This window comes from Myotis lucifugus, unplaced genomic scaffold, assembly GCF_000147115.1.
Source record: "Myotis lucifugus unplaced genomic scaffold, Myoluc2.0 scaffold_108, whole genome shotgun sequence".
Classification (NCBI taxonomy): domain Eukaryota; kingdom Metazoa; phylum Chordata; class Mammalia; order Chiroptera; family Vespertilionidae; genus Myotis; species Myotis lucifugus.
This window is the reverse complement of record NW_005871156.1, coordinates 333,745-341,999: the sequence shown is the minus strand read 5'-3', so window position 1 is coordinate 341,999 and position 8,255 is coordinate 333,745. Positions and strand designations below refer to the sequence as shown.

The following is an 8,255-nucleotide window of genomic DNA, read 5'->3' as shown; positions in this document are numbered from 1 at the left end:
CTTCACAGTGGCTTAAAACCTAGGAGATTTCTACCTTATTTTGTATCCCCTATTTTCTACTTTCTACCTATTTCTACCTCCTATTTCTATCACTTTTTTCCTACCGCTTACTTCCTACTGCTTATTTCTGTTTATACCGCTTATTGCTGTTTCTACCGCTTATTTCTGCTTATTTCTCTATTTCTACAGCTTATTTTCTTCAATAAACACAGCAATGTTAATACAGCAACAAGAGAGAAACCAAACTTCAGACATGTTAACATTTTCTTCAAAATAAAAGTTTCTTTTGCTGCCGATTTTTATCTACTCAGAGTCTTCGGTTTTGGCTGCGCAGGACTTTATAGAAGACTGGCAGCTAACTAATGCTAACATAGCCATAAACATGGCTGAAGGAGTAGCTTCCACTCCTTGCTTTTCTGCCATTTGCTGGGCCTCAGTTGTTAGCTTCTTCAGCTGACCCCACGTTGGCACCTCGGCCCCTAGTGTAGCCTTTGTTTTCTTTTTCTTCCTCGTTGCTGTCATTGGGGCAACTCTCAGTCTCTTGAACGGAGGGACAAGGAGCTTCTCTGGGTCCATTGTGGTGATGCACGTACCGTTCTGGCACCCAAATTGGCTGCACTGCTCCTTCTGGAAAGATACAAACACAACCTCTTCCCCAACTCATTACTGGATCTGGTCCGAACCATCGTCCAGTTTGTGAGTCTTTCCACCGGGCTAACCCTGCGGAGGCTGTTGTGCTGGAGGCCCGATGCCTTTCGGCTGCTGTACGGCCCTCTGCATCACAATTCAAAAAGTTTAAGGCATATAGAGCATGACTGAGTTTATTTTGAGGTGATACATAACATCCGTATCCTCCTCTTTGTTTTAGTAATTGCATTTTAAGAGTACGATTGGCTCCTTCCACTATTGCTTGACCTTGAGGGTTATAAGGAATACCAGTTTTATGACAAATTTGATATTGTTGACAAAAGTGCTGAAAAGCATATGCGGGTCCGTTTTCTGTTTTTAGTTCTAAGGGAGAACCTAGTACCGCAAAGGCGGCTAAGCAATGATTGATTACGTGCTTGGCGCTTTCCCCTGTTTGGGGAGTCGAAAAAATAAAGCGGGAGCAGGTATCTATGGTAACATGTACCCATCTCTGCTTACCAAATTCTGGAACATGGGTGACATCCATTTGCCAGATTTGATTAGGTTTAAGACCCCTAGGATTAACCCCTAATGATTGTACAGGGCAATGAATTACACACTGATCGCACTACTTAATGTGACGAGCTTGCTCCCGAGAAATATGGAATTGTTTACGCAGGGCAGCAGGAGAACTGGGCAAGAGAAAATGGGGTATTCTCCTGCACCACAGCGAGGAGGCGATCAATAGTTTCATTGCCTATAGCTAATGGACCAGGGAGATTTGAATGGGATCAAATATGACCAATAAAGCAGGGATACTAATGATTTTTTTGAAGGCTGAAAAATAAATGAAAAAGTTCCTCCGAATTAGTATGCCCTATAGTAGCGTTTCAATAATTTTGGTCATCTTTGGGAAGATAAAGGTAGTAACTGAAAGAAACTGTAAAACTTTATTTGCTGGATAGTGGCTACCAATCTGTCCACAGTAATTAGTGCAACTTGCCAACTTGTTGATCGTTGCCAGAGCCAGTCTTGCTGTGTGGCTGTAAAGTTTACACTGAGTGCAAACGATACTACAATAAGGTCAGGGTCTCGGCCCACTAACTGGCCTAATCGAAGGCGGCCTCGAGCGATCAACTGCGACACTGAATCATGAAAGGGAGTTCATACCTTAGAATGAGCCAGGTGTAGCCATTCAATGACTCCAGCAGCTTGCCAAATAACCCCAGTGGGTGTATGTGTAGTGGGAAAAATTAAAACCTGTAAAGGGAGTAATCAATTCTAGGAAGCTGTGCTGAATTTAAGGCATCCTCGACTTTATGTAGGGCTGTCCTGGCTTCCTCTGTCAAACAGTGTGGGGATGTCGGAGATGGATCGCCCCTGAGTACATGAAATAGAGGGCTTACATCGGCAGTAGTTTTAAAACGGGTCGAACCCAGTTAATGTTCCCTGATAATTTTTGGAAGTCATTTAATGTCAGTAAAGTATCAGTCCGAATTTGAATTTTCTGAGGTCTTATTTTTTGGCCTTCAATAATGCTACCAAGGTAAGAAAAGGGAAATGTTCTTTGAACCTTTTCAGGTGCTATGCATAATCCAGCACAGTGCAGGGAATCCTGCAAATCTATATAAATAGTATTTAAAAGCATCTCATTTTTATGAGCTAAGAGAATGTCATCCATATAATAAATAATATAGGCCACAGGATATTTTTCCCTTATAGGATGTATGGCAGCAGTCACAAAATCCTGGCATAAGGTAGGACTATTAGCCATGCCTTGAGGCAATACTTTCCATTGATACCTTTTCTTAAATACAGCAAAGGATACTTACAACAAGCATATTAAAGAGGACAAATCTACGTGGTTATCAGGGATCAAAATAATAGACAAAATATTAGACACAACAGGGATTCACAAACCAAACCCATACAATGATATCATAAAGCGTTCCCTGTGCTCTAATATGCTGAAGGACCATCGTGGTTTACAAGTCATATTCAAAGACTGGTGAATTAACTCAAGGTATTGATGAAGGTGTTGTACTAGAGCTGTTAATCCGCTATTTCCTTCAGTCTCCCTTGACCATTCAGTTTCTCCTCGCCTTGATCTTCCGGTGTGTAAAGGAAACTCCTCAATTGCTTCCCAGCAGTCCAATGCACCTTCCACTACAAGCCTAAATAGGGACTCAGACACTGGGCACACTGCCGGACATAAATCAAGAGGTATATACTGTTGACAGCAGACACCTCAAGGTCTACAGGAATTCCATTTTCTCTTGTACAAGTTAAACACATTGTCTCGAACCCTCCACAGGGTCCGTGAACCAAGAAGACATCATCAAGAGGCTTATAATGGATAGCACCAGGAACAGTACCTGAGTGATCATAGTAATATCTCGCTGATCTAATTGTTGCAAGAGACAACTGTGTCATTAAATTTGTAGACACAGCTCCACATAAATCGGATCTTTCAATCTGTTCTATAATTCTAGGATTACCTGCAGTGTTTACTACAACTTTAGTTACATGGCAGATGTCCGTCACTACTTCTATGGGAGTTTCTTTTGACACTACAATTAAATCGATGCTTCTGAACACAATAAAGGCTTTAAGTAAATGTGATAGATGCCAGAACTGAGAAAGGGGAATAGTGTACAGTTGAATGCATTTGGCAACTGGACCCCTTTATGACGGAAATCATGTTCTTGATGTTGCTTCTTCATTTCCTAGCAACTGCAAATGGTTTAAGCATTCCAATTAGTGAATCTATGTCTGGGGACAAAGATGATTCTCGTTCAATGTTATCTAATTTCATTCTTCTCATTATCCTTGTGACTTCTGGGGATTGCAACACTAACCCAACAAGCAATAACTTCCCAATCAAAGCATTTCTAAGGGAAGTTCCAGCTGGTAGCAATTTGTCCAGTATTCCCACTTTTGAAGCTAAGTCGAAAATTTGGTTTCCCTCTGATAAGGAGAACATAACATCACATACCCATCTAAGCGTTGGAGACGATGTAGGTATGTGAGAAACTGCTTTTACGTATGATGATACTGGCTTGACAAGGCTTTTTCAAAGATTACCAGCATATCAAAAGGAAATCATTATTAGGTGTCCTGGTAGAGGTGCAAGGTGACTCAATGAAAATCTCTCAAGGTGACGTGGTGACTGCCCTGAGTCCAATAGAGAACCAAGTTCTCGCGATTCTTGATAAAGTGACGTGAATATTTCAATCCTGAGTTTGAATCCTGCAGCAACAGCGGGATCACCGTACCAGCTAATTGGTTCTGGCCTTGCTTGAGCTGGAAAATGTTCAAGTGGTATACCCTTGTAAATTGGGGATTTAGATAGTGAAAATGAGTTTTTTTAAATCTCTTTCGTGCACCCTGGACAGTTGATAGTAAGGTAATAAGTTTTGTTGGCAAGAGCACCAAAGTGGAGTTGAGAGGATAGTAAATTCAAGCCATGTAAGAAGGCTGCCTGGAAGTGAATTGTATAATCTTTTTGTGACCTAGCAAAGTCAGTCATGTAATTAGTTGTAAAGCCAATATGTGTAGAAATAACATTAGGCTTCCACAAGGCCTGCTCTGGCATCAGAAGCAGTGGGAAGCCTGTGCGTTAGTGTTCCTCCCATAATAACTGGGAGTTCTGGTGCGTGAACTCCCTTTTCACTTACTAGTGTAGACAATAGCGTTGCTAGGTGTTGGCCAACAGCACCTTTAATCTTAATCCAATCACAGGTAGATATGAGATCTGCCATTTTCCCAATGAGGCCTTCTGGTAGCCCTGTTATTGCTCCTCTATTAATCTTTTTTCTTTCATCTTTTAACTAAAAAGTTTATTGGTGACTGAAAATGTGTACAAGTTAAAACATGAACACTTTATATGATTCATTTCTAGCATTTGATGAAAAAACAACACCAAGTACTGCTCTAGGACTGTACTGGGCTTATATTTTCAATTTTTTAAATTTTTAAAGGGCATTACAGTATATGAAGTGACTCTTATTTCTTCTTTAACTGCCATAAGTATAGATTAATGTGGCTGAAGCAAAAATGCAGGTATGAATATAATGAGAACCAGTATGTATTTGGAAACAAGGCCACATAAGCTTGGCAGGTGCTTCTAGCCATTTCATTGTTTGGCCTTCAAAAATAAAGATTTGTAAATATTTCCCACCATGCGTCATCCACATGCATTCTCACTGTTCTTGTATAAAACTGATGCCTAGGTTTGGCATTTGGGAATGCACTGAAATGGGCTCTGAAGTAAGAAAAGCATTTCATGGGATGAAGGAACCAGGTCAAAAGTGAAAAAGCTAGAAGTTTACATTTTAAAACTCAGCACACATTTCCAGGTAAAACTGATTTAAACCTCTGTCCTGAGATTTTCATTTTATCCATATGATTTAAAATGTCTACAAGAACTGAAGCCCCTTAATTCCAGTCAACAAATTTCAGACATTTTGTTTCTTAAGAATTTCTTTTTTTAACATTCTCAACACAAAATTTTAAAATGAAACATTTTCTCTAGAAAGCATTTTTAGCATAATGAAGGGGTATGTTTTTTTCAGAGTGTATGAAGCCCACTCTTCTCTTGATAATCTTCATAGAAACGTCTCAGTGACTCGGGAATTCTGGGCGTCACAGTGCTCAAGGCTTGAGTGAAATGTTTTTTCCTGATGCATTTGGCTTTAATGTCTTCTTCTAGCGCCAGAAGGGCGGCCTCTTTACAGACGGCGATGACCTCTGCTCCAGAATATGTGTCCGTTTGGAAGATGAGTTCATTCAGATCAACATCCTGACTGATTGGCACCGAGTGAAACTGCAGGTTAAATATTTCCTTCCTTGTTGCTGCATCTGGTAAAGGCACATACACGATTCTATCGATTCTTCCAGGACGTATCAAAGCCTTGTCTATCCTATCTGGGCGGTTAGTAGCTGCCAAAGCAGTCACATCCTTTAACTGTTCAATGCCATCCATTTCCGTAAGGAGCTGAGCCAAAACACGGTCAGCCACATTCCCAGCACCTGAAGAACTGCCCCTTTCAACTGCTAAGGCATCCAGTTCATCAAAGAAAATAATGGAAGGAGCCACCGCTCTCGCTTTGCGGAAGATCTCTCTAACAGCTCTTTCAGATTCACCAACATATTTATTCATTAATTCAGGCCCCTTTATTGCTAGAAAATTCAGTCCACTTTCATTGGCCAAAGCCTTTGCAATCATCATTTTAGAGCAACCAGGTGGCCCATGCAGAAGAACTCCTTTAGGTGGCTGAATACCCATTCGGGTGAAAGACTCCGGATGTTTCAAGGGCCATTCCACAGCCTGTTTCAACTTCAGTTTGATATTTTCCAGTCCTCCTATATCTGACCGGGATACACTTGGGACATCAACTGCAACCTCCTCATGGCACCGGGCCTGACGTCATTCATTCCCTGCAAGAAATCATTCAGAGTAATCTTCACCAACGCAGCCACCTTGCTGTCAGGGAGGTTAGGCTGTTTCTTCAGGACTCTCCGGAAGGCATTGAGACCTGATTCATTACACAAGGCTTTCAAGTCTGCTCCAGCGTATCCATGTGCATTGTTCGCTAACTATAGCATCTCGGCTTCAGTGAGTACATGCGGTACCTTTCGAAGCAGTTTCCGAAGTATATCTAGCCAGTCCTGAGCATTAGGAACTCCAATCTCAATCTCTTTATCAAATCGTCCAGGTCGGTGGAGTGCAGCATCCAGAGCATGAGGATGATTTGTGGCCCCAATAACTAATACCTGTCCTTCACTTCCTTTTGAACCAATACCATCCATCAGTGTTAGCAGTGAAGCTACAACTCTTTTTTTCCACTTCATTCTGAGCCCCTTCTCTTTTTGGGCAAAGTGCATCCAGCTCATCAATAAAAATAATTGATGGATGCCGCAGAGTGGCTTCAGCAAATATCTGACTTAACCTTGCTTCAGTTTCCCCATAGAATTTGCTTATAATTTCAGGACCATTTATTACAGAGACATAGGCTCCAACTTCATTAGCAATAGCTCTGGCAATCATTGTCTTTCCAGTACCTGGAGGGCCATACAGTAACACTCCTCTAGGGGGAGGAATTCCGTAACTCTTGAATAGTTCAAGCTGCTTGAGAGGAAGTTCAATTATTTCTCTAATTGCTTTCAGCCGACCATTTAAGCCTCCTATCACGTCGTAAGTTACTTTGAACTGGTTGTCTTGCTCTTTTGAATTTGTACCAATTTTTGTAAAATTGACTCTCGTTGTTGAAGAAATGAAGTAGAAAGTATCAGTGTTGCACTTTGCTCCCAGATTGGCTGGCTTTAGGAATCTCTCTTCATCGATAAGGTACTCATTTCCTCCTCCGGCAGACGCAAAGCTACATTCAAGACCTGTAACTTCCTCTGGCCCAAGCCCACTGCTGCCACCAGGACTCTGTGTGACATTTGACAAACTGTCACCAGTTTTATTTATCTTTCTGTCATCTACTGGTTTGCAGGGAGTACTGCTTGATGGTGGGACCCGAGGCTCTTCCAGATCCAACTGGCTTAACTGTAAGGACATATGGAGGGTACTGGCTTCTATGCTGGACCGTTTTGAGGCCATTCCCTGAGCATCAGTATCAGAGTCACTCTGAAGCCTTCTCAGTATCATGCCATCTGCACCTTTCACTCGCAACACTTGCAACATGCATGGTCGTCCATAGAATGTAATGTATAGAAAGTTGCCTGGTAAAACAATCTTGTCATCGAGTTTTCTCAGAAGACAACCAGCCAATTGTTCTTCATTAATATCCACATTTTTGTCACTGAGTGCCACGTCCATTTCCTCAGCCTGTAGCACAGCACAGGCTGAACATGGATGGCATCACCAACTCTGACACCCACATTCTTCTGTGCTATGTCACTCAGGCCAACCTTGCCTCCAGGAAATCCTGATACAGGCCAGGCCACACCTCTTGTTTTCCATGTAAATTTTTAAGCAGCACTGGTCGGCCAATAGTTATATTTGCAGACTTCATAGTACCAACTCCGAGTCGAACAAGGGAATTCTGGAACTTTTTAGGAACTTTGTTATCCTTTTCTAGGAAGTTGATCACCGCCAGAGTCCCAGTCGCCGCCGCGAAGCCGGCTTTGGGACAAGCAGCCGAGGTCCGGGCCGGAGAGCGAGCCGTGAAGGGCGAGGGCGAACCCCGGTCGGAGTTCCGGTTGGACCGTTTTCTGTTCTTCGAAGACATGCTCCACAGGCAGCCTGGAAGCTGAAGCCGCTCCTTTATTAATCTTTACAAATGTTCTTGACCCCTATATACAGAGGCCTCTAGCCCCTAATCATCCATAGCCTTGGGAACAATTCTTCGTCAGGCCTAAATATAATTGATTTGGACACATCTCCTTCAGACACAATTTCTTGCATGATGAATTGTTCAGCAACAAACGGCATGGTAACCCCATGAAGCTCTGCGCCCCATGTTGCTGTCCTTAGTTTGTTTGCTCCTTCCACACTGCAAGGAGTTCAATAATCCATTATATTTATCCCCCTTGTGTTTGGAGCCAGAATGCTTCTGACAAGCTGGTCCCTGAACCTTTTACTCTCTTCTGTGATAGATTTCATTGACATGGTTTGGCTT

The 8,255-nt window shown here is 42.2% G+C and overlaps 1 pseudogene; it reads right to left on the bottom strand.

The window, feature by feature from the left end:
• Window positions 1–5,165: 5,165 nt before the first annotated feature.
• On the bottom strand, window positions 5,166–7,865 carry LOC106697853 (annotated as a pseudogene).
• Between the last annotated feature and the right edge of the window lie 390 nt (window positions 7,866–8,255).